The sequence below is a fragment of the Falco naumanni genome, chromosome 3 (genome assembly GCF_017639655.2).
Source record: "Falco naumanni isolate bFalNau1 chromosome 3, bFalNau1.pat, whole genome shotgun sequence".
Taxonomy (NCBI): Eukaryota; Metazoa; Chordata; class Aves; order Falconiformes; family Falconidae; genus Falco; species Falco naumanni.
Genome location: NC_054056.1, coordinates 58,513,982 through 58,532,421, shown reverse-complemented (window position 1 = coordinate 58,532,421; position 18,440 = coordinate 58,513,982). Strand labels below are relative to the sequence as shown.

The 18,440-nt window shown below is 38.1% G+C and overlaps 1 long non-coding RNA gene across 1 annotated transcript in view; it reads left to right on the top strand.

Annotated features, from left to right (window-relative positions):
- LOC121085401 overlaps positions 1–18,440 on the top strand; it is a 99,668-nt gene that overhangs the window by 70,912 nt on the left and 10,316 nt on the right. The window contains exons 5-6 of the long non-coding RNA XR_005827041.1: positions 10,805–10,863; positions 17,963–18,054. This is a non-coding gene — a long non-coding RNA (uncharacterized LOC121085401). The remainder of the gene's footprint in view (positions 1–10,804; positions 10,864–17,962; positions 18,055–18,440) is intronic.

Sequence of the window (18,440 nt, the reverse complement as noted above, 5' to 3'; positions counted from 1 at the left end):
AATGTTTATTCAGTGTTTTCTCAAGCAGTGGCAGCGGTCCCAGTAGATTCCTATGACTAATGGCATTATTAATAATAATTGAAAATCTCGGGAAGGATTTGCTGTCCTATAAGAAAGTGATGGGAAAATTAGCCTTCTAAATCAAACTCTGCGCACGAATGAGCGGTGCTGGTGTTGCAGACCTGTCGTTCCTGATGTTGCCACTGGAAAGCCTGAGCAGAAGGCAGTGAGGAGGGGTCCCTCTTGTCCTGAGTAATGTCTCCTGGGATGACAAGAACTGCTTCATTTTCCCCAAAACAGTGATATATGTGTTGGCAGAGCTGTTCCTTGTAATCATCAGGTAACTGCATAAAACTAGGTATGAGCTGCATTTCCAGAATTTCTTTAGCCTAACTAAGAGAAGTAAAAACCAAAAAAAAAGTGTGTAAAATTCTGCCTGTGCTCAATCTTTTGGCAACTGAGATGATTTTATAAGATCACTTCTTGGTCTAACTATGTCTGGGGACCTCTGACCCTGTACGAGGAGGAGTAGTAGAGGAGGACAGAATTGTCATCACTGCGTGTGGCCTCTGTAGGAGAGGCGGACGCTGCCTCGTGCTGGATATGGCTAGTTCTGGCTACAGCTGCTGACCGAAGCCCCAGGCACCCACCCCGTGCCCTGCTGTAGGAGGGAGGTAGAGAGGTTGGGAACAAAGAGTATAGGATTTAGACGCTAATCTGAACCTTAAAATACGTTGCAGCTCAATTCCCCATTGTGGACATACCACATGGTGTTAATGAAGATCATCCTCAGAGCCTTCCTTAAGTCAGTCAGCCTGTGTCTGGGCTAGCAAATTAAATAGGTGTACAACTGCTCTCTGGTTTGAACACCAAGTGGCATTGAATAACCTGCAATTAATTAATGCTATTAATTAAGCTTTTTAACCCTGCAAACCAGGGCATTTAACTGGCAATTGTGACCTCTGCTACCTCACAGACTGTGCCCATGAACGGTTTGGGAGGGTGCAGATTTGCATGGTCCAAAGTGAGCCAGACACTGTAATAAAAATTTCAACATAGATGACTTGGTTGCAGCATCTAGAGAGGTTTCTTGCCCCCCTTTACTTATGCATATAGAAGTAATTTCGTACTTCATAATTTTATTATTCTTATTCTATAGAAGTACTTTAAAGGCACTGACAGTCCTTTTTAAGCTTTTCCTATAGTACTGTGTATTTACTTGTCTGCTTTTGGTAAAGCTCCAGAGTCCACGAATATTCCCAGGTCTTTCAAATATAAGCGTCAAGTTTCAGGACCTCTCTCCTAGTTTTGAGCACTGTAATTATTGTACACTTGATTCTTCAGTTCTTGTCATCTGAGCAGTGGTGTAGGTTGTAAAATATCAGTCTTAAGGTAGCAGCAGACAGAAAGGTGCAATTTAGCTGTCAATCTTCATCTCTTTTTTGACAGGATTAATCTTACAATTCACACATTTATTCCAAATAAATTACATTTTTCTCTGTGTAATTGCATGTTGCTAACTTCCCAAGGGGTGTTTGATGAAAAGCCTTCTTCTGTTTTTGAAAGCACTCCTGTTTACAATTCCTTGTCTGTGCTAGTTGCAATCAAATAAGAAAACTGCTAGGAACTGAACATCTCATTATCTGGCAGGTATTTAAACTGCATAGTGCACAAAAATATACCCACTTATGTACTTCAAATTTTTTCCTAGTCCTCTATTAAGTGAAGGAAGCTCTGACTTTCTGATTCTACTGCTTATTCTGTGTAACTTTATCATTGCTTCCTTGTATGGCTCCTCTGTAATCTAGATAATACTAAGCTTTTTTATTTTTTACTACATAGAAATCCTGCCAGTCTAATTCTCTGTGGTAGAAATGTGAATATTAGGTGAACAATTTTTCCTTTTGAACATCTGACTTCATAGTAAATTCAAAGGTCAGACGCTCTCCTGACATTGCAAAATGCCATTAGGTAAAAATGATTGAGATTATATAGCATCATCTTTTTAGATAACGTCTGTGTTGTACCAGACAATGATGAGTTTCACAGTGTTAACAGAAAAATGAAGATATGCAGGGAGATGGGTATTTAAACTGCATAGTGCACAACAGCTTATTTTGCTCAGTACAAGTACCCAGACTAATACAGGTGAAACCTAAAGTATTTAAAAGGCAAGTGAGCTCTTTTGCTTTCACCCTTATGAAATGTGTTAATAAAGAATATGCTAAAGATGACAGAAACTTTTCATAGCTAAAATTTATAACAGTTTTATTTCCAAGGAAACATGGTGGGCCAAAATCCTTTAACTGACCAAAAGCATTAAATAAACCAGTTTGCTGGTGGAAATGGAATTTAAGAGCACATGTTCAAAAAAATAATGCAATAAAATACCTAACCGGTGCTTACAAAGTCATAAATGCCTAAAGTTTTGTGCAGAGATTTTCCAGAGTATCCGCAGTTGTGTGTTGGACCTTTGGAACCTGTGGAGCCTTGTCAGAAGGCTTGTTCAGACCAAGCTAACTGGTTTGGGGTCTTTCTTTGGCGGATTCTTGCAACCTGAGAAGTAAGATCAGTTGGCTGAAGCCAGAGAGTCCGTAGATTATTTCTGTTTTTTCACTGATATTGTTAAAGGTAAAAGATATGCATTACCTTTGTGAGGATATGGCATCTTGGCTTGCAAAGACTGCAAAGTCTGAAAAAAAAAAGACTGCAAAGTCTGCTATACAGACTCTAGGTTTAAGCTCTAGTTTTGCAAGTACCTACATGAACAGTGAGGTGAGCAGATCATACAAGAAACGTTAGCAGAAACTGGCTTGTTTTTAACATTTCCTATGGGCACGGTTTGCTGGTGTAGAGCACTGGCATTCTGAATCCCTAACTGCCTCTTCCACAATATAAGGGGAACTTCAACACCTAACTGAACTGCCTAGTGTCTGGGCACAACACTTCTAGCTGCTGCCTGTGTGCTCCCCTCACTGAGTGCTGGCCTTGATGTGAGCAGGGGATGTCATCAGAGAACTGGTCTTTACCTGTTCCCCTTTGTAGGCTTTAATCACTGTGGTAAAGTGTACTGAAAAAAGCCATCACAGTGCCCAAGTAGGTAGAAGACAGGATAAAGAGATGAGAGCATGGTTCTTTGCTTACCCAAACCCTTGCTGCTTCAACTGTCAGGCTGCTTGAACAATTCTTTACTCTTTCCAGGAGGGTGTTTATTTGAATTTAAAACTTTTACTTCCTTTATGATGTTTATCATCCTATTGGCACTACTCTCTACTCCTGTGCTGCTTCCTCATGTGTTTCATTGCTACAAAATAGTTAAGATATTAATGAATTTGGAAAACTTTTTAATAATTATTCTATCATATTATGACACTCTTGGCTAAGAGAGAGTGTAATTTAGGCACTCTAGATTTTGAGGAAATTATTTTGGAAGAACTAGAAATTCTGCATCCAACAAAATAATTGCTTCAATGTAAGGGAGAATACGTATTGATTTTGATAATTTCTTTTTCTTTTGCCATTCTTTTCCTGTATTACTCTCTCATCACTTTATGGTTGTTTATTATCAGTTCATCCACTTGCACTACCAGTGTGCTACCCACTAACTTAACCCCTACTAGGAAGCCCTTCCCTCTACATTTATTAATTCACTACAGAATACTGTAAAAGATACTTCCATGCCTGTATCTGTTCTTCTCTCATGTAGTCCTGCAGGGCATGGGGAAGCTGTCAGCATGGAGCTGGTAATGGAATCCCTTTCCTAGCATATCTGTTCCGTTACTAGGCAGATCTACGAGGCAGATTTATTTTCATACTCATCTGTCAAGCAGCGCCAGTAAAGTTTGATCTTTAGAAGTATAATTCATTCAGCATAGCTTCTGTTTGCAAGTTTTGATCTTCCTGCATTTTACCTCATGCCGAAACTTTTATTATTGCAGTCTGGAATCACAAATACCTTGCAGTTTTGCAGGCTGTGTAGACTATCAGAAATGACCACTCTAATTTGCATGCAATGATGGCAAGGTGCAAGGAAAGAGAGTCTGTTCCGTGCAGATACAGCTTGCTTTTAACAGCAGAGCATGCTTTCCTGTCACCGCTCCACTTCTCAAGTCAAAAGCTGTGTTAATGTGTGCCACAATTAATTGTTTGGAGATAAATGGATTTATCCAGCTGTAGAGCGAAATTTGGCTCAGTGCTGTTACCGTGTGTATTCTTCTACTGTATGGCAAAGAGACCCAGTCAGACAAAAGATTTACTGCCATAAATTTTAGAGCTCATTTGGAAAGTTTGGTCCATATACTACATTTATAACTGTCAAATCAGAAACCTTAAACGTATCAGCTCCTTGTTATGAATATTTTAAAGAAATTAGGTAACTACACTATTTTATGCAGTTCCTAATGCTAACTTAATTAAGTCTTGAAAGAATTTAGAGAGCTTAACCAGTCCCTCTGGAGGCTGAAAACCAGATTGTTTAAGCACAGAAACCTTCCTGAAAACAGAGGTGGTAGAATATTTGAGGCTTCCCTTAGAGAAAAATATGCAAACGGGCCTTTTAAAGCCAGGATAAACAGGATATCCCTTTTCTCCCACTGAAGATATCAGACATTAAAATATTTTTTTGTTAAGTCATTAAGTGATTTTACTCCTATTTTGTGCAAGCACTATTGAGTTTTCAGTGGTTGCTGGCTCAGTAGCACTGGTAGGTAAAATAAACAGTCTCTGTTTCTGCAGTGAAGTAAGCATGAAGATGGAGAGTTAGAATAGCATTGGTGGACCAGCATGCAAATAAATTATGTGAGTGCTTAATTTCACTCTCTTAGTTCCATGAACTCACAAGTTACTCCAATTACCTACAGCAGGTTTCAAAATGCAGATTAAGCCAAGCTGTATTAAAAGACCTCTCAAACAAATGAAAATATAAGAGATTAAAACAATAGGCAGGTTACATAGAAAGCTATTCAATGCATTGTGTTAAAAAAGAAGGGGGACCTAAGAGACAAGAAACTGTGATGAGAACAGGAATACTGAAAGTAACCTATGAGAGAAAGTTTTACATATTTGTGCAAAATGGTGCATCACTGAAAGGGAATATTCAAAGTAGCTTTCCATAATGCTGTTGGCTTTTGTCTAACAAGGAACATGCCTGAAAGAAAAACATTAAATTTAGCATGTGAATAAGGACACCAGCTCCGTTCTCAATTCTGCAGGTCTACCAAGGAGCAGCAATAACTTGCATTTCATTATCAGCTTAATCCTCAGTCTAAATTCAAACCAGGGAACCTTTTCTGATATGAAAATAGAATATAGTCACTGAAAATTGTATTTGTACTCTAACGTTGGCTTGGTTTATAGTTCTTGCCAACAATTGTAATTACGTTGGCTTGGTTTATAGTTCTTGCCAACATTTGTAATTATGGCATTGCTTTACTGTTATCTTTCCACTTTTTGTTCCCCTCCCCCCCGCCCCCCCCCCCCAGTCACAATGAGCCAACCCTACCCCAAAGGTTTTTGGCTTTGCTTCTGCTTTTGAAAATAAGAAAGTAAGAAAAAAAAAATCCATCCTCCTGCAATCTCCACATTACCTTTTCCCTGTTCTTCAAATGCATAATAAAGAATATTTATGCAAAGCAAATAGTCAGTGCTCAAGAACAAGTTAATTGGAGTCTTTTCATAATTGGTAGTTTATTGCACATTTGTATTCAAAACCAGTCCCACTGTACCAGAACCTCCTGAGTTGTGGAAAAGAGATTCAGTGCTTTTATATTATATGCTTTTCTTAGCTGTCAAACCTAACTAAAGAATCCTCTACTTCTATTTAGAAAAGATCTTCAGCAACCAGGAATAGGCTTTTACAGGTTAATGCAGGAAGTGGTGCTGTGTGAATATTACTGTCCCTTTCAGAAAGAGTGCAAGAGCTTCCCTCTCAGGCTTTAGGTTCATCCCTCCCAACTGAGTATCTTATTGAGAAGTATGACTTGGAGCTAAGCCTTTTTTTTTGGGTGGTAGCCTACTCCCCACTGTCTTCTCTTTTTAGATCCCTTAGGCTGTACTTCCAAAGCAGGGTCAGAACAATTTCTTGTCTCCTACTTTCAAGAGCTGCATGTGTATCAGAGTACTATAATAGTATTGTCCTATTTCTGTGTAAAGATTAGGCACACTTTGGTCTTCAGTAAAATCCTTAGTTCTTACATGCTCCCTGCCAACGACAATGAAGAGAAAGAAAAACAACCACCACCAACTCGTGTAGTTATTCTGTTGGCTATACGCATATCCACAAACAGCTGGATACAGGCTACTCTTCCTGCAACAGCTAATCTGTGCTGCTGGGTAATTTGGCCTTGGATATTTCCCAAGTACAGTAGATGTAAAGGTTAAGTAAAAAGAAATCTATGTTGTTCACAGATGTCAAACTGACAATGAAAACTGCTGAAACCTGGAACGCAACTCTTCCCATTTAATACAATCCATGTATCTAGCAAAAGTCTGTAGATCTTTAGGTACAGAAAGAATTTAAAACTAAGAAATTACTATATCCAAAGGGTACTTTCCCTCCCGGCTGCTCACCTCTGCACTCTAAATGTCTTGGTGTTGTCTCTGTAGTGCTTTTTTTAATGAATTAATCTTCACAAACTAATAATCTTTTCCTAAATTCCAATTTGCTGCTGCATGGACAGAGCTTGTTTTGCAAAGCACGCTGGTTTTTGGCATCTTTGTTAGATGCAGTTGTGTGACAGGAATAGCCATCCATACTGCAGTTTACTCAGTAGTAGAATACGTATGTACAGGCTTTAATTAGAGATACTGTGGGGAAATGCATTGCTAGATAGAAAATTCTTGTTAACAGCCTTTATTGCAGATAGAATCAAACCAAGGTGAATGTAACTATCAAAAAGGTATTTATGGTTGCAGGATAAAGTCAACATTTTGAGTAGCTAAAATGCATTTTTCAGGCTCAATGGATCTTAATGAAGAGAGAATTGCCTTCTCAGATGTATGATATAAATAAACACTTCAGTAGCACAGGAACTGTGTTTTCATCCCTGAGGTGTTTACAAAAGACAAGGTGGGTTCCATTTAGTTATGTTTACTCCATAAGCTGTAGTTTGGCAATTGTTTCCATCAATATTATCTATCAGTCCTGGCTCTTTTTAAAAAACTTTGCCCTGTAAACCTTTGCCCTGTAAACCTTTGCACAGACCTCTGTCAGTCTGTTATTCCATCTTCCCTTCCACAAAATTATCTACCTACCTTGTTTATGTGCACCACAAATGAAACTCATGTTGGCCATCTCCAGTTATCACAAGACCATCATCTGGTGAATGTGCGGAGGAGCAACAGGGTAGAGGATACTGTGTATCTACTCTCTGCTGTACAGAAGGTTAAAGGAAAATCTTTACATGTGACTGTATTTCTTTTGGATGCGGTCTTAATTTCATTCTTCACAGAGTCTCTATTCTGTTGAATGTTTTGGTTTAGTTTGATGAGTACTGTTGGCTCTGTTTTCTGACCTCAGTAGCTCAAATACTAAAACTGAAAAAAAAAAGTAATTATAAAAAAACTTTTTCCTGTTCGAAACCAGAATCCTCTCTGCCTCTGGGTAGTGCATCCATTAGAAAGACCCACGTATCCACCCTTTCTTTACGGACCCATTAGTTCAAACTTACTGCCATGGCAACTTATGAAAGTGATTTTATATGTTATCATGTGTAATGCCAGGACACTGGACTTGGTGTTAGAGATCTTCTAGTTTTATAATATGCTTTTATTCACTCAAGAACCAAACTCAGTTTCAAGAATAAAGTGAAGATCAAAGTGTACTGCAAAGCCTGGGCTCTGTGGAAATAAGACACAGGCTGCACAAATTCTTCTGAATATCAGCATAAATAACTTCGCCTGAAGAGCAAAACTGGCAATGCTAGTGAAACATGAAACTGGAGACTACGCAGGATCAGATGCAACCCTGTGGTCTCTTCTTCATCAACAGTTCAGCAGTCACCTGAAAGGGACAGAATAAGGATCTCAAAATCTGGCCTTCTGCTGTGAAAACAGCTAAGCAAACTGGGAATATTGCCAAAATGAAAGAAGGTAGGATAGCGGTGGGCTAGCCCATTGTTTGTCACTTGCATGTCTTATAAAACTAATGATTTTAATAATTCTATCTGTGAGTAGTTTTCCATCTCATAACTTACAGAAAAAGACGAGTCTGGAAAAAAAGATCTTGCAAACTATTTCCAGTACAATTATAGGTGTTATTTCAGTAGTTGCTATGCTAGAGAATGACACCTAGGTGGGAAAGCTCAGTATTGCCTGGCTGATTAAGCATTATTAGCACTTTTCAACTCAGAAAAAATGACAGAGCTGATGAAAGAGAGAAAGAAACAGATGCATCTTGCTGCTAAACCTTGTAGTGGGAAAAACATATGCAGTTTATTAAGCTGAGGTTTTGAAGTGAATCTAGAAGAAAGTCAAAAGACTGGCACCCTACGGAGATGAATAAGCATTTGTGCAAAGCAGAAGGACTAAGTAAATCGATTGGAAAAACAGCAGTGCGCATGCTTGGTGAGAAGAAAAAGCAAAAATAGGGTTACACAGGTACATTGAAGTAAATATAAAGGTACACCTCTAGACTCTGAAGTAAGCCTGGGTCTTGAGAGTGTTTTCACACTGAGACATCTCTGATCCATATAATTTATCCTCAGGTGGTTCAGAGGAGCTTTAAACCTCTTTTGAAAGGGTTTCACACAAACAGATGCAAGTTTCTTTTAACTCCAGTAACAAGCTGATGGCTTAGCTAGATTCTTTATGAGCAAAATCTGCATAATGTGACCCTGGCAGCAGCCAGGCTAGCAGTCAGCAAGGTGGCTGGAAAACATGGACCTCTGAGCACAATGTAGGATTTCAGCAAGCTCCCCACTTTGCAGCCTCAATCTAGCTAGAATATCATAAAGATGAATTAAAAGCACTAATAAAGCAGCCCTGCTCCAGTGTCTGATATGTTTAATCTCTAATTGTAGTAGAGAGAGAGAGAGGCAGAGTGAAGGAAAACAAATCTCAATGCTGTTGTCCATGAATGAACTAAAGCGTTATTGACACTTAACCTTGTCAACGCAATGCCTGCAATGCATTAGAACAGCTCACTTAACAATGACTGCTAGTTTTCATCTTTGTAACAAAATTTAAATTCTCCATATGAAATGATGAGAATTTGAACTCAATTATTGATTTCAACTACAAGAACATGATTTGTACCTTGACAGTAAAATATTTAAGTTATACTTTAGAAATGAAGAAATATAGTGGCCTTGTTCCTTTAAAAATCTGAAAGGTAGCTTCAAGTTGGATTTAAGAAAGTAAACTTGTGAAGTATAGAAACATCACATCCCTGTGATGCCAAGTCCATGCATGGAATGTCTGCCAGTACTGTGTTGTTTGGTGGAAGGATATGAGAACTGGTTGTGCTATGGCCTGTCAAAAGATACCAGCATTGATCTAACCTGTGTCTGTTCAGGACACACTGGACAACTTTCAGTGATTGCTCATGGGATGTGGAGCTCTTTCACTGCTGACAGTCCATAAACACCTCTCCTGCACGACTTCAACATAAAAATGACAAATGAGAATTTGAACTTTTTCAAGTGTAAAAACCGGAATGGAAGCCATCTATTTCTCAAGATTTTCTGAATCTTGATTGTGAAGTATGTTTTGATACCAGACTGACTTTCCTATTGGAATTTTGTCCTTTTTTTCTGTCTTCTCTGTCAGCGTTCATTCTGTCTGCTGCAATCACTGTCTTCTGCTATGAGCTATCAGGCTGCTGCATTTTCGTGTGCACAAGCCCTTACTTCCAAAGAGAATCCAGACTTTGTTTTACATTGTTAATAAATGAAAATTTACCTGCTATAAGAGATGTCTTGGCAAAGGCCATACTGGTGTTAAGGCAAAGCATTCTGCATTTACTCACCTTGCATGTTTTCACAGTCAAGAGTGCTAAATATGAGTCTGGACTAACAAGCTGCTGCTCTCTGGGTTGCTGTTGCTACAGTCCCTCTTGAGTGCCCTTTCCATCTAGTTCATCCACATCTTAACTAAATATCAGCCCAAGTCTTAGTTTTCAGATCCACTGTCTCCTTTATATATTACTGCCATTCTCTCTTTCTCTGCAACTACATAAGCTGATTTCATTGAAGGAATTATCAACTATATAATCTTCAAGTGGTATTATAGGTGTATTTTACCAGTAAGTGTAAAAACTAGGTATCTCTTAGTATGACAGCAACAGAGAGGCTCATTGACTCTAAATATTTTGAAATTGGGCTCCAATTTTGAGTTATAAATTAAATTTTATAAAAGCTTAGGATTTTCACATTTGTTCTTGAGATTCAGCTGTGTAGAAATACATTGAACTCACAGATATACAATGACGCAGATCAAGGTTTTCAGTTTAAGCCTGCCTTTAAAATGTGCAAATGAAAATTTGCAGAACAGCATAATTACAATGCGACAGGACATACCAATTACCTCCCATTACAGAACAGGCAGACAGCTGGGATGGTGCTGTTTGTTATGTGTGAAGAGTGTGCTTGGGATCCTGTGGAGCACAGATGTGAATTGTCCCTGTCCCTGAGAGCTTACAGTGAAATAAAACAAACTGAGAAAGCCATATGTGAAAACATTTAGAATAAGAGGTTTATTAAAAATGTCATTGTGGGGGAGGGAATAAGGAAAACCTAACATGCCAGATTTGCACTGCATTTTATAAATAATCTCTCTCTCTCTCTCTCTCTCTCTCTCTCTCTGGAAGATCTAGTGTTGTGTTTCTGTCTCATTCAGAAGTCCTACTGAGATATAATCAAAACGGTGGTAAGTCATGGTCATCTATTGTCTTGCTGCTTGGAAAATTCTGCACGCACATTAGCACTAGAAAAGTATTCTTTGAGAACCACTCCTGATGTTTTACTTTTGAATGTGCAGTATCTAATGTAAGAGCTTTCAACAGAAATCTCCTGTCCTTCAGGAAAAAGAAAAATAAAGTTCACTGATGATTGAACAACGTCATCAGCTTAGCCTATTCTGTGGTACAACATTGTGTGGATAATAAGTGTGCTGGCTTTTACACTATCAGAGAGAGACTTTTCGGAAATTACAAAGATTGGTATTATATACAAGGTATTAAATATCATTAAATAGATGGCTTTCATTGAAGTATGATTGAATGAGTAAGATACTTGTAATTGTCCTACCAGGAGGGCTTGATTCCAACTCTTACGTGTAATTCAGATCCAGAGGAAGACAGATATTTTTTCTCCTTCTGAAAGAAACTTGGAATTTGGTAGCAGTACAATATAAAAACTCTTAATAAAAGCTTCTAAAGGGACATTTTGAGTTACTATAGCCCTGCCATAGTCATTCCTTGGGTACAGTGTCTCCTGTCCAGTACTAACCAGTCAGATCCATGTTAGTCTTTGGTCTGCCTTAAGGACCTATGTTCAGGTCAGGGATGATTTGTAGTCTGTTGGGCAGACACAGGTCTACCTTTTCAGTCTCTGTGGAACGAACATTTTCCTTAAATGTTTAATGAGCACTTTATAAAAAAAAAAGAAAAAAAATTTTTTTTGAGTGAAGTTAAGTGCAAGACCAAAAACTGTAGAGGGAGGCAAGAGCTAATAAAAGCCAGCAGAAAAATAACCCGTGGCTAACCATCAACTGAAAGCATGGTGCAAAGATTGAACCCCTAGCTTATCTCCCCGCCATACTGGATCTTCATGCACTACTGGGAATGGTAATGTCAATCTCCCACCATATCAACTTATGATACCCTACAAGTTTAAAAATTTGTGGTAAAAGCAATTTTAGTTAGGATGGTACACTGACAACCAAACATGTATTACAGATCTTTAAGCATTAATGCTTAATTAAAAAGAAAAGAAAAATATAATATCTCACCCATATTATATTATATCATTTCATATTATATCATATTATATTATATCATATAATACTACATATTATGATATCATATTATGTTATACTATATTACATTGTATTGCATTATATTAGATCATATTTCATAATATAACATAACACAATATAATATAATATGATGTGGTATGATATGATATTATGCTTATTATATTATTATATTTATAATGACAATATGATGATAATTGTATGGAATTATGAAAAGATTTAAAATTATGATGTGTCTGTTATTATGGCTAACAACATTTACTTGACATTGAGTACCTGAGGCTTTATGATTAGGAGATTTTCACATCAATAGAAACCTGCAGGAGCAAAATCATGGACTCAACGACATATCAATATGATCCTAGTTGAAGCCACTATACTTAAGTTTCTGCAAACCTATATACACGATGAATATTCATACACGCATCACACCTTAATTCTATCGGTTACATACACTGTTCAAACGCTGCTATACAGATACTAATTGATTAAAAGCATACAAGCAGTTAGTCTCATCATTAAAATTGTTGACATTCTTGTGGTCATCAGTTCCCAGCTCAGCTCCTGTTCTTCTGCCTGCTTAACTGCCAAAGATCCCGTTTTCTTCGTTCCAGGTGTCTTTCTCGCACAACCGTGCAGCCTTGCTGAGCAGATAAAACTTTTAATCATATCAAGCTGCTAAAGCAAGAGTGACTTTTGATAGGCCAGGTGTCCCTTTTTCTTCCAAATACATTGCCACAAAACCTCACTTAATTTTACAGATTTAAAATTCTTAGATATTCTTATGTACACATGAACACATCCATACACACCCATATATATACACCATTGCTGAAACAGTCTTTAAAAGTCACTTTCATTATAATGTATCTCTGCAAGAACCTATTTTGGATCATATCTTTTTTGAGATTTAATATATTTGCTGCAAGCAAACTGCTAAGGAAATAATTGAAACACCACGGTGCCAGATGGCTGGATTTGCAATGGCTGCTGACTTTTTCATACCAAGAAAAATTTGGTTTGTTTTATGAAAGCTCTATGTAAAACCTCTTCCAGTTTAGTCAGAAGGTCAAATCCTGTGCATATAAATGGTGTGGTCTCCTACAACAAAGAATTCAGGTGGTGGGTTTCCCTGCATGCTGTAATTCTGAATTGCTTACTTGGAATAGCTTAATGAGAACGGTTTTAATCTGAGTTCACTACAAGTACTATATAAGAAAAAAAATGGAAAAAGAATTGAACAAAACAGCTTATGCTTAAAATAGTTAATGGATACTAGCATATTTTTTTTCAGCTAGAAAGGAACACATTTATAAAATGTATGGGAGTAACAAATTATCTTTCAGACTTAGCAGAAGGAGCAATTAAGCTTCTTGATTTAGTAAAGGCAATGGGAAAGATGCAGGGAGGAAAGGGCCTGAGGCATTTGGTGATATGACAAATAAGACCTAAATAATGCAGTGTTTTCTCAGCTGTAAATGCAGATGTTTGCAGAAGTGGCACAGATGCTCATACTTTTACATGTAGGATTCCCTGTACTGACATTTCTGAATACAGACTCTTTTACTAGCTATTTATCTCTAATGTGCCCAGAGAAGCAGGGCTTTCTATACATTTCCACATCCCCTTCCCCAATAAGCAAGGATATTTAAGAATGAATCAGTTGTCTACTGTCTGATAGGGAAAATCCTCCAAAGGAAAGAAAGTTTTGTTTAAATCGTATCCTTCATGACAGTGTCTATCTACATGTCAACTTGTTCAGGCTGTGTAAATTGGCATGCTAAAAGTAAGGCTCACTTCTCTACAGATGTGGATGAGATTTTAGTGCATGTGTGCATACACCGGGGAAGTTTTGATAATGTACATGGAAATATCACTGGGGAAGCATTTGTTTCTGTCTTCACTCCTACTTTCAAACACTGTTCTCTTTTCCCTTTCTGTCAGATACATGGTGGTATTGCATACTGGCTACTCTCATAGCTCTTATTCCTAATTGTCACCTGTCATTAAAAACACAGGGAAAACCAAACCAAAACAAGAAACCCCACAAGAGACTGAAGAAATACTGCTTTGTCACAATTGTATAGAAAACCTTGAAAACATCACTAAAGGCAACTGCATGTTACCATTCATTTGATAATGTTGCTCGAGGTCTGAAAATAACTGGTTTGAGTCATGTAAAGTGACCTGTGCAGTTTGTTGTGTACCAGCTTTGGCACCAGTAATGATGCATTCAGCATCAGCGTTGTTTCTTTTTTTCCTGATTACTAGAACATTTAGGAAAAGAGGAGGAACATTTTTATTTTTACTAGTTTATTTTTGGTTAGTTCCTCCAGCACCTTGGTTTGCAAGACCGTGGGAATTCCTCTTTCCCAGTTTAAAGAATTTAAGTGAAGAGCACAAGGGCTGCATATCACAGCAGCCCAGGAGGCCATGCACATGAACTCCAGTGCCCTAAATGGAGGTGTTTGAGAGATGATGTAGGACTTCTGATGGGTTCAAAATCACTAAAGAAGAAACAGCTGAATTAATTCCTCACATAAGTATTCCAAACATGCAGAAAGCATAACAGGTGGTTGAGCCTTCTAGCTGCAATTAGAGCAGCACACAAAAACTTGTTAGACTATTTTCAGGGAAATAGAACATCACTGAAACACTCTGTTCCAAAACAGATTTTTCAGAGAAATTGTTTTGGAGTAAACTCTTCTTCAGGACTGAAGAGGATCTTTGTACTCTATGGTGTGGGAGTTAGATTACTTTAGGATGTTTGGGCTGTCTTGTTTTACCCATAATAATGCTAGAACAATAGAATGAACGGGGCTGAAAAGTTGTAGGCATCTGCCCGGAGGGTCATGGGTCCCTAGGAAGCAGAGGTACATGCTAGCAGCTCACCACCATTGCAGCAGGCACTGTTGGAAACATGTTCATTGCCATCATTTCCCAACAGATCACTCTGGATTCTGAAAGCAGAATATAGCATCTTCAAGGAAACTTAGGTCTTGTACAGGGTCACTATTTTCAGTCTCTTTGAGAGAGCCTGTGACTTCTTTCTAAAACTGGTGCTCCATGCATCTTCTGTCATTCTGTGAAGGCACTGGCCTAGAAGTATTAGCTTGCAGTAGGAATTACATCATCTGAGCATGGATGCAATGTGTGCTGCACATCTACTTAGCATGAATACTATTTGTTTGGGTGGAAAGAAGAAATGTCTAATAGGTAGTACAAAGATGGAATACACTCCTAGAAAATGGCAAAGCCATTTGCTAGCCTCTGGAAAAGGCTATACTGCTCCCAGCTCTTCTGTTGCACTAGATCTCTTACTCAGACAGCCTCAGGAGTGCACTCAGGTCAGAAATGTCAACTCATTACTCAAACCCTCTTCTACTCATTTATTGAGCAGATGAGTGCTCAACTGGTCTAAGGGAAGTAGTTGGCTTAGACAGCAGAAACTGAGACAGAAATTTGACTTTTGGAGGGTGAGGCTCCTACCTCATCAACAATGAACTGAAAGATCTTTTCAACCCTTTTCAGACATGTTGTGGTTACATCATGGTAAATTACCCATATGCCTTCTGCAATGTCAACTGCAGCCAGCAAGGCTGATTTAAGACAGTTGTAGGGATGTTGTAATCTATCACTATAAGAAGATGGTGTTCCATCTGCCTATCATCTATCTGTAATGGACAGCACTGTCTGCCATAGTTTTCCACCATTCTTGCCTGGCTTCTTTCCTTGTTCTAGCACAGCTGATGCATGAGAACCGCCCTTTTTTATATATATATATAAAAATCCCAACAAAAACAACTGGATCAGTTTTAATCAAGGTGTTTCACTACGTGTTTGTACCTCCATCTGGTATGGCACAAATGAAATGTGATGGAAGAGTAAGATATGGGGTGTGTGTAAGAATAGGGTCTAATGTGGCAGAGGCTGATTAAGCAGCTTAAACTAAGGTTTTTTGCTTCAGTGGGGTTTCAGTGGTGTTTAGTATCTACAAATGTTACTTATGGGAATTTGCATATCTCAGCAGGTCTGAAAATGACATGACAATGACATGACAATACTCTCAAATTTTAGTGAGGCAACAGTTTTTGTCCTGGACACCTTCCAGGGACCAGTGTCCAACTTCTCACCTATATCTTACAATAGGGCTTCAAACAAATTACCCTGCTGCAGACGTTAACATGGAGAAAATTCCAGACTGCTATCTACTTTGCTCCTTAGAATAAAATCTTAGTCATATCTTTTGTTTTTTCTGCAAATTTTCTTTCTAATGAAGGGTCCTCTTATTTCATGGTATTGTTTCATCACTTCTTTTGTTCCTGTCTGTTTCATGGCTTAGGTGTATGGATGGCATTTTCTGTAATCAAAGTTTTTTTTCATATCTAAATAGTCTAAATCTCCTATGTGGGCCTTTTTAAAATTTATTTTTTAAACTATATTTTTGCCTGCTGTTCTTTCTTTTATTTTCTTTGTTCATTTCCTACCTTTTGTCTCTCTTTATCTTCTATAATTGACTGGTCCATTAACAGATCTTTATTCTTTTTAACATTTAAATGCAGAATAGAAGTATTCTATGGTGTTCACCACTGTAAGATAAGCTCTGGTTTTAATATTCTTGTCCTGGGTACAAAGACTTGCTTACACAAGCGAAGGAGTAATTCTCCAGTGCACTCAAATATACCAAGTTTAAATTACACTGATAGCTGTGCAGGAGATCAACTATTCATAAAGGAATTCGATTGGGTGCCTAGTGGCTTTTCAAAATTACTTTCTGAGATCCTATGCATTTCTACTTCAGATCAGATAGAAGTACCTTCACAGAAAGGTAGTATATCTAGTCCTGTACTATGATTGATGCCTAAATCTCTGAAGTTTAATTGTGCTTATCAAATTGCCTGAAAGTGTTAATAAAACAGTCAGGCTTTATCAATTCCAGAGCTGCCAGGCATATCATGCATTGAAGAAGCACAGCTTTTTCTCTAACTACTTCGATCCTTGCCATTACCCCCCTCCCACCCCTGATTGGTATATATACACATTGATAAGATCCCTCTGAGACTTTCCTTCTGCAGGCTAAGCAGCCCCAGCTCTCTTAGCTTCTCCTCACGAGATGAATGCTTTAAACCCTTATTTTACTCTTCTTTGTGGCCATTCACTGGACTGTCCCCAGGCAACTTGTTCTCTCCACCTGTCTCTCGTTCTGGGGAGCTCAGAAATGGACCCAGAACTCCAGATGGAAGGACCACAACCCTCAATCAAAGGTGCACTGCTGGCTGGTCGTAAACTTGTTGTCCATCAGGACCCTCTGGTCCGTCTCTGCAAAGGTGCTTTCTATGAGATCACACTTTTCTTAACATAGTAGAACAATTTATTAAGTGGAAGCTTATTGTGCATGAACACAGCTCCGATGTTGCCTAAGCAAGGTAGGTGTAGTTTACTAGAATGTATTTATGATCCTTTTTTGGGATAAGGATACTAGAGCAAAACCTTCCAACAGATAGTTAAAAAATCTTTAGACATGTCTGGACTCTCATAGCTGCAGCAAAACATTGTTACATCAAATGGTCTGATGTCTATAAAGCTGCCTACAAAAGTAAAATAAATCTTTATCATGAGGGAAAGAAAATGGGCCCATCAGGGTTCTGCTATTTTATTTCTTTTTTACTCAAAATGAATTAATTAATTTTAAACAAATGAGCCTAGGAGTTTTATGTCTGGAAATATCATACTGAAAAAAATTCTTTAGTAAGCTGCTAATTTTTCTTTAGTGAATTGAACAAAACCATTCTGCAATGAGTCCGTTGTATTATGGAGTGCATCTAATTGGTCTCATTCCAGCTCCAACTGAGCTTAAGAAAATAGTTTTAAAATTTGAATGCATAATTTTTCACTTTGAGGTTACCATTGTAATCTTCCATCCATGTTTTTAAGACAATGAAGTGGTAGTTACATTTTTCTTGCTAAAACATTTCCACACACTGCATTTTAGTATCTCCACTTATCTTATGTGATTCTTAAGTGGATAGAGGCACCTCAGGAAGAAGCTGTAACATTCTTAAAAATGTTTCTCATTGGGAATCAGTGAGTATGCTGGCTACCCATTTTGAAATACAAACGGAAATTGACTCACACAAAAAATGTGTTCAGAGCGATGGATGTACGTGACAAGCATGAAATGTCATGCAGACCCTTGTTCTCGCTTACCAGAGATTTCCTTTGGGTACTGCTCAGGGCATAAACTCTCAAGCCTGTAAGGACCAAACCACCCATACAACAGGTCAGGGAATGCTGAAGAAGCCCAGATGTCCTTCGGATGGTGAAGAATTGCTTAAGTCTCTTCTTGATTTTCTGTGAGGAGGTGGTTGGCATCAACTCAGTTGTCTTTCACATAACTGAGTTTAATCCCTCTGTGTTGTCATGGTAACATGAGCCTCTGATCAAATGAGCCTTAATCACTTCCTTAGAAG